This window comes from Ceratotherium simum, chromosome 8 (genome assembly GCF_057802395.1).
Source record: "Ceratotherium simum simum isolate JZ-2026a chromosome 8, ASM5780239v1, whole genome shotgun sequence".
NCBI lineage: Eukaryota > Metazoa > Chordata > Mammalia > Perissodactyla > Rhinocerotidae > Ceratotherium > Ceratotherium simum.
Window position 1 is genome coordinate 67,974,552 of NC_141907.1, and position 18,064 is coordinate 67,992,615.

Here is an 18,064-nt window from a genome sequence, read left to right on the forward strand (position 1 = left end):
GAACGTCGGGCTATTGGGTGGTGCACAGGCTATGACCTGACAGGCTAAAATCATAAAGGGCTGACCAGGGAATCCTACAACACTGCTTGGCGCACAGTGGACATCTAAGAGAGTGTTGCTGAAAGAATGAATTAGCAGAGAGGAGGTGGTTAAAAGTCATGAGAATAGATAGTATTTCCTTGCCTAATCAAATGCATTTAAATTGTGCAGGATAAGGCACAAACTTTTTAGTTTTTGTACAGGAAGAGTGTTTTGTAGTTCTGGTTGTGATGGAGTCTTATTAATTAAAATATTCTACCTAGCAGATATTTTCCACTGGTTTCTGTCTGTAGACATTCTGTCTTAGAAAACTACTGTCACATTGTTCTCTAAAATTTGTGGTGTACTTATTTAAATACAATAGAAAACTTGCTTATAATTAATGAATTTTCCTTTTATTGTTCAAACTTTTCTATGGGTAAGAATCACCTGAGGGGCTTGTTAAAAATTATACAGTCTGGGCCGGCCCCGTGGCTTAGCGGTTAAGTGCGCGCGCTCCGGTGCTGGCGGCCCGGGGTTCGGATCCCGGGCGCGCACCGACGCACCGCTTCTCCGGCCATGCTGAGGCCGCGTCCCACATACAGCAACTAGAAGGATGTGCACCTATGACATACAACTATCTACTGGGGCTTTGGGGGGAAAATAAATAAATAAAATCTTTAAAAAAAAAAAAAAAAATTATACAGTCCTTTGCAGCATTATTCACTATAGCTGAGACATGGAAGAAACACAAGTGTCCATCAACAGATGATTGGATAAAGATGTGGTATACATAGACAATGGAATACTACTCAGCGATAAAAAAAAGACAAAATCCTCCCATTTGCAACAACATGGATAGACCTGGAGGGTATTGTGTTAAGTGAAATAAGCCAGACAAAGACAAACACTGTATGACCTCTCTCATATGTGGAAGATAAACGAACACACAGACAGAGAGAACAGTTTGGTGGTTACCAGGAGAAAGGGAGTTGGGGGGGTGGGCACAAGGGGTGAAGGGGTACATTTATACGGTGACTGACAAATAATAATGTACAACTGGAATCTCACAATGTTATAAACTATTATGACATCAATTTAAAAAATTGAAAAAAAATTATACATTCCTAGAAATTTGAATTTAACAGGCCTGGAAAGGGATCGAGGAATCTGTATGTTTAATAAGTTCCCAAGGGAGAGGGGTTGATAAAAAAGTGAGAGTGATGAAGGGGTCCACAGCAGTATTATTGCCTAATCTGACTGCTTTTAAATCTAAATTGTATTTTTTTTCAACTCCCCTCCCAGACACGGGGAACCAAATCAAAAGAGCACAGTAAGAGAAAAGCATAATTCATGCAAAATCTTTTTATCCTGCAAGCCTGGCTTCATTTTGGTATTGGGTGTGTTATGAAGCCAGAGGGAGTGTAACAGAAATTTGAACAAGGAGGAGAAACTGAGAAGAGAACTCAGTAGGTGGAAATCTCCAGCAGCGAAATAAAAGATCTAAAACTGCAGAAACACTTGCACCGCCCAGGAGGATAGGTGTAACTCACAGAGGAAGTGGTAGTATTTAATTTTGATAAAACATCTGTACTGAGAATCCCTTGGCCCCCTGGGAGGTGTAAGAGAAGCATCTGATCCGAGGCTCTGAGCTGAAGTCCAAACACATGATCTGGGAATAATGTGTTTTTGGTGCTTTTGTTGTTTGTTTTTTTTCCAAACTAGCAGAAGTAGAATTATCATTCAGTTCTGGAGAAATTGGTGAAGGCTGGTTGGAGGGCAGGGGTTCTTGTCCAGGAATAGAAAGTAGAGCATTCTAGGCAGTGGACACAGTGTGAGGAAATGCCCAGGGGAAAGAAAGAATGTGGGACACATGAGGAACAGTGAAGACATCAGCTTTTTGAAGCAGGGGGTATGGTCTGTGTGCAGGGATGGCAATGTGTGACGGGATGCACCTCAACGTCTCCTTCCCACACCCACAGCAGACATTGCTAATCCATCCCAGAATGTTCCTGCTGGACATATCTTAGAATCCTTCACAAGACAGTGTGTAGGCTGCTACTGCCATTTGATCAGAGTTGGCACATGATGTTAACTCAATCTGTAGTCTGAGAAATAGTTACACATAAGAATAAATTGTACAGGTAATGTGCTGTTCAATTCTGACTGTTATGGCTATACCTCTGGCCTCAAGAATGAATTATCTATTACCTTTAAAAAATATACTGGGAAAATTAGTGTAGTTAAAACACATACACAGAGAGCTACTGCTGCTGCTTTTGAGTATCATTATCGGAAGAAAAATGTACCAGTAGGGCTATATTCTTAACAGAAAATTACTTCTTTAATAAAAACAATTCTTTGAGGGAAAAAAAATCAGTATAGCCAATCAAAATCAGTTTAGCCAATATATCAAAATGGAAAACTATGCTACAGTTCTTTTCAAGAGATCTGCTAAACATGCTAAAAATTACTCCAGGGCAAGGACGGTATCTTAAATATTCTTCCAATGCTTCATAACTGTTTATACAGCACTGGACACATATTTGTTGTGTTGAGTAGTTTGGTGTAAGGGTAAAATTTGCTGTGTTTGATGTAAAAAAGAAAATACCAGTGAGTAAGGTTCGAGAATAAGTTCTGATATAAATCCTGGAATGGGCATATGCTGCCATTGCTATGTATGCAAATCGTCTATCTTGGTATGTATTATGTATCTGCTAATTCAATTAATTCAATGCCTAATCTAACACAGGGACTCATGCCACTTGCTTTTAAATCTTTAAATTCCCCTTCTTAAAGTGCAGGCATACCTCGTTTTATTGTGCTTCACTTTATTGCACTTTGCAGGTATTGTGTTTTTTACAAGACCCTCCACCAGCAAAAAGATTACAACTTGCTGAAGGCTCAGATGATGGTTAGTATTTTTAGCAAAAAATTATTATTGTTATTATTTTTGGTGAGGAAGATTAGCCCTAACTTCTGTTGCCAATCCTTTTTTTTTTGCTGGGGAAGATTGGCCCTGGGCTACCATCCGTGCCCATTTTCCTCTACTTTGTATGTAGGACACCTCCACAGCATGGCTTCATAAGCGGTACGTAGGTCTGCGCCCAGGATCCAAACCTGCGAACCCTGGGCCACCAAAGCGGAGCTCGCGAACTTAACCACTACGCGACTGGACTGGTCCCGCAATAAAGTATTTTTTAATTAAGTGATGTACATTGTTTTTTTAGACATAATGCTATCTATCGCACATGTAATAGACTTCAGTATAGTGTAAACAAACTTTTTTTTTTTCTTTTTTTTTTGTGAGGAAGATCAGCCCTGAGCTAACATCTGTGCTAATCCTCCTCTTTTTGCTGAGGAAGACCGGCTCTGAGCTAACATCTATTGCCAATCCTCCTCCTTTTTTTTTCCCCCAAAGCCCCAGTAGATAGTTGTATGTCATAGTTGCACATCCCTCTAGTTGCTGTATGTGGGACATGGCCTCAGCATGGGCGGAGAAGCGGTGCGTCGGTGCATGCCCGGGATCTGAACCCGGGCTGCCAGTAGTGGAGCACACGCACTTAACCGCTAAGCCACAGGGCCGGCCCTAAACATAACTTTTATATGCACTGGGAAACCAAAAAATTGGTGTGACTCACTTTATTGCTATATTCACTTTATTATGGTCTGGAACCAACCCCACAATATATCTGAGGTATGCCTGTAAAATGTTTAAAAGTGTATTTTAAAAACACGCTACGATACGTGGATGGATGGATGTGCGTATGTGTTTATTTATAGATTTTGCACTTCAGTATATCATAGATAGATCTACACTGAGCATCAATAGAGATCATTGGTTCTTAAATTATAATGTGCACAGGACTCACCTAGGTATCCTTTTAGAATGCAGATCCTGATTTAGTAGGTCCAGAGGGGTACCTGAGGTCTGCCTTTTTAACAAGCTCCCTGGTGGTGCGAATGCTGCGGGTGCCTGGCCCACGCTTTGACTAGCCAGGATCTAGATCATGATTAGAAACTGTGGAGACAAATGAACCTGGGTTCCAATCTACTTTCTACCCGCTGTGTGTCTTTGGACAAGTAAACTAACTTCTCTGAGCCTGAGTTTTGACATTTTATTTTTATTTTTATTTTTTGAGCTGTTGTCTTTTATTTGTTAGTGGGAGGGGACTCAGAAATCTTTTTTTTTTTAATTTTTTGTTTATTGCAGTAACATTGGTTTATAACATTGTATAAAGTTTTGATATTTTAAAAGTGAGTATAATACGACTTTTCTCCTTGGGTTGTGGTAGTAATGTGATGAGACTATGTCAATAGACTATATCTGTTAAGCATTATGTTTCCTGTTTGTCAGTGACCTGACATATGCACGGCTGTGTCTGTTTTAGGCCAAATGTAGCTAAGTAGCAGGGCCTATGCCTGATTTAATGGTATGGAAAAGTGCCTGGGAGCACAGTACCCAGGAGGACAATGACGGTGTGGTGATAGGGTGACTAGCGAGTCAGGAATCGGAAGGCTTGGATTGTACTCAATGCTAGTATTTGGGAGGCTCAAATACAATCTTGTATGTGAAGACATTTGAAAACTGCAAATCACCATTTACATGAGAAAGAAAGTCTAAGTGACAGTGAAAGTTGATGGAAAGACCTGAGCGTGGAATTTTGCCAACACGACAGTGGCTTACACTTGTATAGAGCATTATACTTTTCAAAATATTTTTGTATTTGATCCCCAGTCAACATTGATGTCTATTTAATAGTCACGGCAGACTAGACCACTCAGGGAATTAAGGCTGATAATGTTCTTTTTACTGCAGAGAAGAAAACTGAGGCAGAGAGATTGAGTGCCAAAGCCAAGGAAAAGTCATGATCGCTAGTCCAACCTCTTTAATTTATAGACAAGAAAATGAGGCTTGTCTCGAAGACTGAGTTGGCCTCTCATCCTCTTCCTAGTCTCTTCAGGGAACGATGTGCAAGCACCTCACAGGAAATGTTATAGAAACCGAAAGATGGGAAGGTGAACCGAGCAGCACAATCCAGTAGCTAAGATTGTGGACTCTGGCCCTAGACTCCAGCCTTCCCAGGGACTAGCTACATGACCTTGGGTGAGTTACTTCACTTCTCTGTGCCTCAGTTTCCTCATCTGGGAAATGGGGATCTCAACAGTACCTTGCTTATAAAGCTGTTGGGAGGATTAAATGAGTTAATATTTGAAAAGGCCTTAGAGTGGTACCCGGCATAGGGTAGGTACTTCGTGAATATTAGTTAAAAAAGAGAGAGTACTTGGCTCTGGAGGAAAACACGATACTATCCCTCCCCTTCCCCCCCTCCTTTACACTCTCCTAGATGTTGTAAGAGGTGGCTAGCTCATCTACAAAGCTACAGAAGAAAGAGAAAGAAACAGAAAATGTCACATGTCCAAGTGACAGAGTGGCAGGGCTGGGATTTGAATTCAGTTCTGTGGGATCCAAAGCCTTTATTCTTCTTTCCACTGAACTCTACTAATTAGGCATCATAAATCTTGGCCAGCTGAAAGGAGCAAGCCCTGTTCAGGAATAAAAGGTAAGCATTTTCCTAGAGTGTCCCTTCTTAGGTAAATTTTGGGACTATAGGAAGCTAGACAGTTTGTGACTAACTTTGCTTTCTTTTTATGTATGTGTGTATATATGCATGGATTTTCAATATTTTGAAACGAGTCACTCAAAAACTTGCCCTAGAGTTCCACAATACAGGTTTATAACTGGTTCTCGACCAGAGGTTATTTTAACCCCCAGGGGACATTTAGCAATATCTGGAGACATTTTTGATTGTCACAACTGGGGGTGAGTGCTATTGTCATCTAGTGGTTAGAGGCCAGGGATGTCGCTAACAACCTGCAAAGCACAGGAAAGCCTCCTACAACTAAGAGTTTTTATCCCCAATGTCACCAACAGTGCTTAGGTGAGAAACTGTGGTTTAGAGAACATCAGGAGCATCATGAAGCGTGAGCTTCGGGATGGATTCTAAAGATTGTCTACTTCAGTTTCCTAGCCGGTACATAAACCATGTCTGCATAGGCCTGACAAGCAGTCCTGGAGAAGAATGAAACCTAACGTGTTGCTTCTTGGTTCAAAAATGTTCAAAATGCAAGTGCGGGAACTCAGGAACCATTCATGACCACAGTCTCGCCACATATCCATTCATATCCTGTTCTGAAACTCCTCTTCTGTGTGGCAAGTCCTGCCAGATCCAACCCCCTACCCCCAACCTTCCTCTTTTATCTTCCCTCTGCTTATTGCTTCTATGTTGACAGTTAAACCTTTCTAGTTCTACTACTTTTTTTCTCTTTAAGTAAACTTTTTTTTGTGAGGAAGATCAGCCCTGAGCTAACATCCTTGCTAATCCTCCTCTTTTTGCTGAGGAACACCAGCTCTGAGCTAGCATCTATTGCCAATCCTCCTTCTTTTTTTTCCCTTTTCCCCCCAAAGCCCCAGTAGATAGTTGTATGTCATAGTTTCACATCCTTCTAGTTGCTGTATGTGGGACGCGGCCTCAGCATGGCTGGAGAAGCGGTGCGTGGGTGAGCCTCTGGGATCCGTACCCAGGCCGCCAGTAGCGGAGCGCGAGCACTTAACTGCTAAGCCACTGGGCCGGCCCTAAATGAACTTTTAATTGAAGTGCAATATACATAAAGTGCAGAAATCATAAGCATGATTGATAAATTTTCACAAAGTGAACAATTCTTGTAACTACAACCTGATTTAAGAACTAGGACATTACCAGAACCTCAGAATACCTCTTTACCCTCGTAGGGAGTCATAAGTCATAACCCTCCACCCAAAGGCAACCTCTACCCTGTCTTCTAACACCAGAGGCTCATTTGCCTGTGTTTGAGTCTTATATAAATTGAATTATGTATGTTATTTATTCTTCTGTGTCTGGCTTCTTTTGCTCAAAATTATGATTGTGAGATTCAGCCACATTGTGTGTAGCAATAATTCATTTATTCTCATTGCCATATAATATCCCATTATATAGTGTTAAAAAGAAAGAGCAGGCCCAAAATGGAGTCACTTATGCTAGCCCTGCCAAGACTGAATAACTAACCTAATTGCAGTTTGAGTCTCTCCCAGGAGTGGAATTTTAAACCAATCAGTCTGGAATTTCCTGATCAGCACTAGTGAGGTAATCTACCTAAAAAGACCCCTTGCCTTCCCCTAAGGGAAGGTGACTTTGCCTGAAATACTAATCCACTCTTTTAACTTCTTTGTCCCACTCTCTTTCTGCCTATAAAAACCTTCCATTTTGTGGAGCTCCTTGGAAACTTTCTATTTACTAGATGGGATGCTGCCCAATTCATGAATCTTTGAGTAAAGCCAATTAGCTTTTCAAATTTACTCAGTTGAATTTTTTTTTTTAATAATAGATATACCACAGTTTATTTATCCGTGCTGTCATTGTATAGTTTCCAGTTTGGACTATTATGAATAGTATAGAACTGCTATGAATATTCTTATACATTATCTTTAGTTGACTATGTATGTATTTCTGTTATGTCTATACCTAGGAGTGGAACTGTTGGGTCCTAGGGTTAGTAGATAGTGCTAAGCAGTATTCTGAAGTGGTGGTACCAGTTTGCATTCTCATCAGTAATGTATGAGAGTTCTAGTTGCTCCACATCCTTTCCAATATCTGGCAATGTCACCATCTTTCTTTTTACCCATAGGTTGCTAAGAATCTGGGAAGCAGGAAGCTAGGTTTAAGATTGAGAAAAACAGAAATTATGGTTAAATGGTTAAATAGAGTTGCCACATTTAGAAAAAAAAAATACAGGATATTCAGTTAAATTTGAATAAGTATATCCCAAGTAATATTTGAGACATTCTAAAAAATTATTCGTTCTTTATTTGAAATTCGAATTTAACTTGGCATCCTGAATTTTATCTGGAGAGTTGGAGGAATAACTTTGGTATTATATAATACTAATTAGGGGGCAGTTATCAATCTCTACGTTTACAGGAATGGGAAGTAGTGGGGAGGAAGCAAAAACAATGGGGCTTTGTGCAGAAAGCCTTTCTCTCCCCCTCCCCACCAGATAGTGATCAGAGGCCAAAGGACACTCATGGCGGCAACGATTTTTCTGATTTCTATCTAAATTCTCACAAGAGCATTTCCTCTGGGAACACACAACTGTTTATTTATAGATAAAGGAAGGAAAACTGAAATTTCTTGAGCTGTTTCTACTGCCAGTTTCCACGTTAAGCAATCTTTCATATGCTATTGGATTCTAGCCTCATAACAATTGTTTCTCCTATTTTGAAATCCAATACTTGTAGAAGTTCAGCAGCTCAGCCAGGTTCAAAGCCAGGAGAGCTAAAGCCAACGTCCATGCTCTTCCGTTCTACCAAGTCCTCTGTCTTTTGGAAGGCGTTCCATTGACTAGCCCAGGTCCTGCGTGGGATCTATTTCTCTCAACCAGACAGAGCTATCCTGATGGGATCAGGCAAAAACGCTGAATATCACTTGCCTTGGGCTTCCCAGGGCTCTTAATTCCTTCTATTTCCATCCCCTCCTTTCTCCTCTGTCCATCTCCTTTTGGCTGTCAGCTTCCTACCAAATAATGCCTTGGGTTATGTGCAATCCATTTCTCGAACAAGAAAGTAAAGTCAATTGAGAAGGCCCTACTTTTTATCACTTTGAGCTTCTCCAGCACCCAAAACCCCAAAGCAGGCCTGCTTTTCAGTCCTGAGTCTGAGCCTGCCACTGGACCCAGTTGCCTCACCCCGTTCCCTCACACCTTGCATCTCAAGCAGAGTTCTGCAGTCTCTGCATCACACCAGGACTCTGCCAGTTGTACCGGTGATGTTGTAGACCAGAAAATGCCATCACAAAATATGCCTCTAGGGATATTTTGAGCTGATTATTTTGAGAAACAGCAGACATGGGAGAAGCTCTGAAAGAAGAGTGGAAGTGACCCTTTAAGGGAAATTTACGCTTAAAGAGGAAATCTCCATTTGTAAGGATGTTTCCTTACATCTATGTTCCTTACAACAAATGGATGTCTTCATTTGTAAGGATCTCCCATGTACATGAGATATGTGTTAATAAACTTCTGTTTGTTTTTCTCTTCTTAATCTGCCTTTGTTACTGGGGCCACAGCTGAGAACTAAGAAGGGTAGGGGGAAAATTACTTTTCCTCCCCAACAATGTCATTTCTGAAATTTTAGCCAAAACAATGAAAACTCTCCATTATAAGGCAATTAAAAAATGATTATGCAGAATTGAAGGTATGGCATTTCCTAATTTAAGCTAAATAATTTCTATTAAAAAAATGCCACTCCAAAACATTTTCCCTCATGTTAAAAATGGTGCTCATGCCTGATAATGCTTAAATTAGGAGCCCTCTCAGGAATGTTTATATTTTTGATAGTGTAAGATTTGGAATTTTTGTGACACCAGAAAAGTCCAATTATCCTCCTTTCCTCAAGAAAGTAAAGGGGACTTGGCTCACTGAAACGTTTAATTTGGGGCGAGGGTAGGGGATAAAGAGCACATGAGAAATTGGGTCGTTCCATGCCTCCACTGTCATTCAACCATCACTAACCACTCTGGTGACCTAATTCATTAAGCTTCTTCTCTATTTTTATAATTTGTTAATCTGGTGTCAGACAGGGGAAGATCATCTTTTCACACTCAAACCCTTTAGGCTTGCTCTTGGAAACTCTTCACAACAATGACCCACCCTATTTGTCCAGTCCTTTGATTTCCACTCCTTTCCCTTATCCAGTCAGGCCAGATTCCTCACCACTCTGCAAGCTTTCTCTCTATACCATTCCTGCTGTGAGTTCTTGCCTCCTGTTTCCGTATGTACCTGTTAACATCTCGTTTCAAATGCCACCTCCTCCATGAAGCCATTCCTAATCCTCCAAGTTGGATTTGCTTCTCTCCCTCCCTTGAACTTGCTCAACGCTTTCATGGTGTGGTGGGGAGCCTATCGAACTTGGGGCTCAGGACACTGGGCTCTAACCATAGCATTGATATTTGTACCTGTGCGCCTTTTCTCTAAATGACAATGATAGTATCTACACTTCCTTCTTCCTAGGGTCATTGAGAGAGCTACTGGAAGCTATATTAACTTCGGATATGAGATTTAGATACGTGCTTCCTAAGCACACACACATATATATATGTATTTTATTTGTTTGCAGGTTTTTCTGAGGGTGGTAACTGGGCTTCAGTCATCTTTGTGTCCCCCAAAGATAGTGGCCTGCACATAGGCTAGAAAATACTAAGACTTGATGGGGTTCAAGACACACTACCCCAAAATATGGCACCTTGGCATGCTGAATATCTTAAGTTGAAGGAGTTTGAGAAAATGGCAGAAGCAGGAAGGTTATTCTGACCTCCCTCCCCTCGCTCTTCTTACCTGAAAGCAGGAGCTAAGTCTCTCATGTGAAAGGTACCCTCCCTGTACCAGGAGGAAGGGAGATGTCCTTATCACCAGAGACAGGGAATTTAGGGCTGAGAACAAACAAACTTTGTTATTTCTTCACCATTTAGGACCCCTAGAGCAAACCCTTTGTCTTGTCAATTCTTCACAAATTTATTGTTTCTTTGTCTAAAAGGTATAAAAGCTTCCTGCCCTGGTCACTTCTTCAGGTCTTCATTCTCTTGTGGAGGCTCCCATGTACATGCAAAAATTTAATAAAATTTGTATACTTTTCTCCTGTTAATCTGTCTTTGTCAGTTTAATCCTCAGACCCAGCTAGGGACCCAGAGGGCCAAGGAAAACTTTTTCCTCCCCTGCATGCCCAAGACCAGTTTATTTATTCATTTATATCAGTGATTTTCAATCAGGGGTGATTTTGCCCCCCAGAGGACATTTGGCAATGTCTAGTGACACTTTGGTTGTCACAACTTGGGGTGGGGGGCAGAACTGCTATTGGCATCTAGCGGGTAGAGGCCAAAGATGACTCCCCCATCCCTCCCCCCAACTTCGCCCCCACCCCCCTGTTCCTGCCAACAAGGAATTATTTGACCCACTAGTGTCAAGGATGAGAAACTCTGATTCATACTCCCCTCTTGTTCTTAAGAAGATCTAAGCAGTTTACAAACTTACATATACAAGATACAAATGAAAAATGAAGAAATCAGGCACAGGGCAAATAAAGCCTGGAACAAATTTAGCCCGTGCTTTAAGGTTCTTGTACAGCTCTAGACATGGGCTGCAAATTAGACTCTGAGCTTCCAACCAGGCAAAGCAAAGAGGGAACACAAACATTTAAGGGATTGACCACGTCCATCAAATGAAAACAGATTGAGACCTAGAGAAGTTTCTCATCAAGTTCCTCAAAAAGGAGACGGTATGTGACATGGAGTGGTCAAAGCCTTTAACAGTATCTCTAAAATAAACAAAACCGTGACTTTCCTGACCCTGTTTCCTATTATAGGGTTAAAGCACGATGCTGGAGGAGAATCACTGAAAGCAATCTCTGAGAAGCTAATATGATCCCACCTAAGTGTTTACCTCTCTGATGATCTGGGATGATTCAAGATTAAAAATCAGATGTTTTTAGATTGTACCAAGAAACACGTGGATGCATATTTTTTGACAATCCTCCATGAATAGTATTTTCACCAGGTGGGGTTTAATAAGGATTAAGCAGTAGTGAGACTGAATTAGAAGTCTTTGGCAAGAACCTGAGTTCAGAGTCCCAACTAGGGCTATACATAGTGACAGGTAGGCAGAAGGAAAGTCATATAAGGTAAACGCACTGTTGTGAAAAGTAAAGGATGCAAGCAGGACACAGGCCAGAAGAGAAGGCCACCCTAGTGTAGCATGGACGGAAGCTAATGGCTATCCCAGTGCATCATGGAGATAAGCTAAAGGCATACCTTCAGGAGATCCTGTGTGTTCCTCAGAAACCTGTTCCCGGACTGCTTTAGCAAGTGACCAGTGGGGAAGTTTAGAAAGGAAAATTAGCCAACACAGGCTACAAGTAATATTTAAACGATCAGGATTTTGTTAAGCAGTACATCTTGTGCAAGCACTAATGAATTGCATGTGACCCTATGACTGATCCAATTCCCAAAGTTCTATACCACAGAGCCTGGAAAACTTTCATACCAGATGTTACCAAAACCCACCTACTGTGACAATAAAAGAATTCTTTGTACAAAACACTTGTGGGGTCTAATTTTAAGTAATGTAACTTACTGGTCAATGCTATAGAGATAAAAAGAATTGCAGGGGCCAACCCAATGGCGTAGTGGTTAAGTTCATGCGCTCGGCTTTGGCGGCCCGGGGTTTGGATCCCAGGCACGGACCGATGCACCACTTGTCAAGCCATGCTGTGGCGGTGTCCCATATAAAGTAGAGGAAGATGGGCACGGATGTTAGCCTAGGGCCAATCTTCCTCAGCAAAAAGAGGAGGATTGTTAGCTCAGGGCTAATCTTCCTCACACATACACAAAAAAGAATTGCAATATGGAACCTTAGATAACATAAGGAGTTGAGCTTTTAAAAATATCAACCACTTGGCTCCATTCTGGTTCTGACCCATTGTTCTGGGTGGAGGGCGTTAGCAGCCTTGGAATTGGTATTTTCAATGCTTCCCATGTGATTCCAAGGTGTTCTGAGGGTTGAGAATCACTGTATTAAAGGAAGTCTATACAAAATGATGATTTGAGTATGTATTTAAGTAGTCAAGCTTAGGTCTTTTACACAAAAATAAAACACATTTCCCCCCGCCCCATTTCAAATTTCCCCTACCACTTAAATTTTCACCCTAAACGTGTATAATTTTTAAAAATTAGTCAAAATAATATGTTCAATGAAGACAATCTAAAAATCACAAACATATCAAAATAAAAAATCTGTAGTAAACTCATGTACAAAGGTAGCCACTATTGACATTTTTGATATATGTCCTTCCATTTAATCTATTAAAAAATAATTTGTCTGCAGTACCATGTATTAATGAGGATACTCCCAAATGTGGCAATAAAACCATTTCTCCTGCAGTGTAGAGAAGGCTGCTTCCCTTTCTGTTTGTTACACCTTAGGAACAAGCATCCATCTTTTCTAGAAGTGGTATCCCATCATCATGCTTTAGCTCAGAATTATTATCTGATTAGTTGAGACCCCTACCATGACTCTTGAGTTGGTGTAAAGAAGCAGAAAGAGAGTCTTTCTTTGTACAAAAGAGTTTAGTTTAAGTTCATACAGCTCATCCCACAGTTTATTTCTGTCTGCAGAATTACAGGTTGAAATACTATTGGTTGAGTGAATGAATCTTTGAGTTACCTTAAAAGTCCCAATTCATATGCCAACATCTTGAAAACCCTCAACTAAAATGAGATTCCTCACTTAACGCAATTATTTATTTCCCTAGACTCATGTCTTATGCCTTTATTCTGTTTCTCTCTTCACATCTTTCTTGGAACTCTGTCTCCAAAAGGAGCTCAGTGGAGAGGAATTCCAAAGGGAGAAAAGAGTACCACCAGCTCCTGGGCTTGCAGAGGGCTTGGCTCCACCCATGCTTAGCATATCTGGTATCTGATCATATCCACAGTATAGCAGTCTTGTAGATGTCTCAGATGTAATATCTTGACTAAAAGAACCAGAAGACCTATGAAGTATAGCGCTGTATTTTAAATTTTGCTGCTAGTCAAATTTGAATTGGAATTATCTGTCCTTTGAATCTTGTGGGCTGAAGATCATTTTAAAAATACCAACCATCTTGGCTCCATTCTGGTTCTGACCTATTGGTCTGGGTTGAGGGTCAATACAGCTAATAGCTGTATCCATTTTGGTACAAAACATCTCGAAGGGACTTGGTTGATTTTTTTGTTTTAACTTTTTCGGTAAACAATCCTTCAACTTTGTTAAAGGATTTTATATTTTGTTTTGTGGTATGTGAGGGAAACAGTTCCCTTTCAAATGCTAACAACTTCTACTGGTGATGGAAGTAAAGAGGGCTAAGATAGTGCTGGTCCTCAGTCATAAAATCAATAGTCAAGTGGCCGGCCTGGTAGCGTAGTGGTTAAGTTTGTGTGCTCTACTTTGCTTCGGCAACCCAGGGTTCATGGGTTCAGATCCCAGGCATGGACCTACACATTGCTCATCAAGCCATGCTGTGGTGGTGTCCCGTATACAAAATAGAGGAAGACGGGCACAGATGTTAGCTAGGGCCAATCTTCCTCACCAAAAAAAAAAAAAAAAAAAATTCAATATAAAAACTTACAGAATGTTGAATTTGGGTGGTGTCTGTAATCTATAACTTAAGCAAGTCCCATCCAATACTTTATAAGAAGATAACAAAACCATTTGTGAGTGCTCTAGTCAGTATAAATGGGTCTCAAAACTTCAGTGAAAAATACAATTACCTGATGGCCATGAAACACTTAAATATTGACAAATATAATTCAGGCAAAAAGTATCAGCCTACACACTTGACTGTAAAATATTTCTTTTTCCCCAAAGCCTCCAGATGTATTCTTCCAGAACATGGTCTGTGCACTAAGAGGGGCAGCCATTAAATTCACACACATTTTTCTCCATTTTCACTCTCCCAACTAAAACCCAAGTGAATTTCAATGCTGTATTAAGTGCTAATTTCTCAATAAAACTGACGGCTAACCACAGAGTCCCTCTCAGTCCTCAGGGCGTCCTCTGCATCTTGCTAACACGTTCAAGTGCTCTTAGTTTCGGTTATCTCCCAGGAGAGGAAGTGAGCATATCCTTAGGGCCCCAGTAAAGCTGAGGCAATAAAGGAAAATAAAAGAGAGAAAATTTTGGAAAAATATTTAGTGCCCCTCCTCAAATAAATGTAATCCTTGAAGGAAATAATCACAATTATATTGGACTTCTTGACACCTATTTCCAAATGGAGAGGTGTGGACAAGTAGCACATCATAAATTTTTCAGTGCATTTAAGGCCTCTAAAGATGTCTGTCTCGGGCCGGCCCCGTGGCTTAGTGGTTAAATGCGTGCGCTCTGCTGCTGGCAGCCTGGGTTCGGATCCCGGGCCCGCACTGACGCGCCGCTTGTCCGGCCATGCTGAGGCCGCGTCCCACATACAGCAACTAGAAAGATGTGCAGCTATGACATACAACTATCTACTGGGGCTTTGGAGGAAAATAAACAAATAAATAAAAATTATTAAAAAAAAAAAATAAAAAAAATAAAGATGTCTGTCTGGTCCTGGTTATACTTCTGAAGCTGGGTATCTGAGGGGTACTGTAGATATTAAACCAATTTGCTATTTTTCCAGTTTAACTTGAGGGGTGACTCAGGAGTCTTGAGGATTTGTGAGCTGGTTTTGCAGGAGAAAGAGAATGCCATTGGGGAGGTTGCGATCTCTCCGATCACCGGATGTGGCGATCACCAGAGGGATGGCGGCCCTCAGCAACTGTGGAAGCCCAGAAGTCAGATTGCCCAGAGGCTTATTGGGAGTGACCCCTTTGTTTCCCTGAAGCCTCTCCTGCCAAGCCCCTTAGCTTTATAAAACACCCCTGCTTTCTGTTCTCGGGGAGGTGGATTTGAGCAAACTTAGGCTCCCACCTACTTGTTTTGGCCAATTCGAATAAACCTTTCTCATCTCCAAGCACCGAGGTCTCAGTGTTCGGCTTGCTGGGCATCGGGCACACAAATTTGAGATTGAGAGGTTCGGTAACACTTCAAGGTGAGCTGTTTTCAAGTCCCTCACCTCTGCTGGGCTCTGGGCTCCACAGGTGCTGGCCATTCATCTGTTTATCCTAACACAGTGCCTGGAGCAGAGTAGATGCTCAACGGATTTTTTTAAAGAAAATAAATGAATGAACAAATGTATGAATATGGAAACTGTAAGACTCATACACACAATTTTGAAATCTCTAGACTAGACATCTAGACGTCAGAAATACCATCTCCTAACCCCACTTCCCTTTTATCCACCATCTTTAAGAAATGTAAGGACCTGGAGGTAAGAGGGAGAAAAAGAAGCTTTTTTCTTTAAGTCATGCAAGTGGGAAAAGGTAATCATTCCCTCAGAGTGAAAATAGTGAGAGTTTCTTTGGTAATATTGCTGATAACAAGGCTACAAATCAGGAAAGGTAACGAGCAGCCAGATCATAACAGTTTCAAAAAATTGTTTTTGTTATATAAAAACAGAGACATTTAGAATTAACTTTTGACAATAAAATAATAATAAACCTCAAAATGACTGAAGCAGAAATCGTGCCCCTACAACTAGCAAAACTAATTCTAACAGCAAATCTTGAAACCAATCACAAAATAAGAGAGAAACTTTCTAGAAGGAATTTAGAATATTCTGTTTAAACACACCAGTCTTAATGGTGATACAGTGATTTCTTCTTTACTAATCAAGAACATTTTTTTCTCTGTATCTTCTAGTAGCGTATTTTAAAGCAACGATCACGATATATACAGGCTCTTAAGAATCACTACTGTCAAATTTAATTTAAAAGACAATTGCATGTTACAGATGTGTGGGCTTTTTAAAAATTCACCTAGGCAAATGGTTTATACCTACCATTCAATTCTGCCTTGGCTTGTGTTAGTTACTTGGTAAGATTTTACTGGCTCTATAGGTTTTTTTTTTTAATAAATTTTTTTCTTTTGAAAGAGGATGGGAGAAAAAGGGAAAAGGTTTGCAACACTGAAAGGTATTCTGTATCGCAAAAATACTCACCACACTCAGATGAACTAGAGGACAGCAGCCCAGGACAACGGGAGAAGCCTTGGGAACAGTGAACTGCTTTGTTGCTGCAGCCCAGGGTTATAATCAACAAGGGTGGGGTTGGGGGTGGGGAAAGTTAGGAGGTGGAACTGGAGGCAAGAAATATTGCCAGGAAAAAAAAAAAAGAAATCTTTCCAGGGATGTCTTTACTGCTTTGGGGGTCAGTGTTTTTGTGTTTAAGAAAGTGTGCACTGCATTTTATCTCATTGCATTTATTTTACGTGACATTTGCTTGACAACATTGTACCCTTAGACAGCAAGGTTTATTGATGATTGGACAACACATTTTATGAAGGTTGTTTATTTATTTAGGATTTCTATAATTCATTTACTTCCTAAGGCATCTTTTAAGGGTCTTGAAATGTTTAAAACTAAGAATTGGGCAGCTGTTCTTAGGTCTCAAAAATGCTAAAGAGATATTCAACCTTCCTTCTTGTCAGGTTATTGGGACTTATGTTCCAAGCTAGAGAGCTGTATGGCATAGAGAAGGGAAGATAGTGAAGGGTGGGGGCAGAGCTGGGACATGGCTGTGGCATTTTGGAACCAACTGCCTGGTGCCAGTGTGGAACCTGGGTTCTAGAAGGCAAGACTGAGCCCACTGCAGGGGCAAGTTCATGGAGAGTGAAGGATGTAGAGGTCCTGAGCAGGGATGGAAATCACGAGGGTGGATTTAACAGAAAATCTTAATAGGAATTGGGCAGAGAGATGAGAGAGGGAATGAATCACTGAATGAATCAGCCATAGTCACTTAGACACACAATTCTATACATAAAAACCTTAACTGTTTCCAGTTGCTGCCTATAAATTTGTTAGTTTAACAGAGGTTAAAATGTCCTGCATTCCTATCAGTGTGACTGTAACAAGTTGTATTTTCTTTCATGACGTTTGAACATAAAACTTGAATGACTTACATCACTAAAACTCTGTTTTATGTTCTCCGGGTTAGACTTGTGTACAGAGGGAGTTCTCTGTAGTTAGTAATTACATGTACTTAATAATATACATAATAAAGATAAGGAGACTAAGTAACTTGCCCAAGGGCTCTGGAGCCATAATTAGGGAGAGTGAAATGTGAACGCAGGCCTGTCTGACACAAAAGCTCATGTTTTTCCAGTACTCTCAGCTACAAAATGGTGATAAAAACATCAGCATCACAGGGCTGTGGTGAGGCTTAAATGAGATAATATGGGAGAGAACCTGGAAACGTGGAAGATCTGCATAGAGAGCTGTGTTTCATCCCTCGCCTGTCATCCCTGCCTTTCCTCAGGAAAGGCTCTGTGTTTTAGGTTCTTCCAGGGCCCCCTGTGTACCCTTCTCCTCCAC

The 18,064-nt window shown here is 40.8% G+C and overlaps 1 protein-coding gene across 1 annotated transcript in view; it reads right to left on the reverse strand.

Annotated features, from left to right (window-relative positions):
* LOC101396019 (placenta-specific gene 8 protein-like) overlaps nucleotides 1–16,754 on the reverse strand; it is a 29,139-nt gene extending 12,385 nt beyond the window's left edge. Inside the window, exon 1 of the mRNA XM_014787844.2 lies at nucleotides 16,694–16,754. The gene's annotated coding sequence lies outside the window, so the exon portion shown is untranslated. The remainder of the gene's footprint in view (nucleotides 1–16,693) is intronic.
* Nucleotides 16,755–18,064: the final 1,310 nt, after the last annotated feature.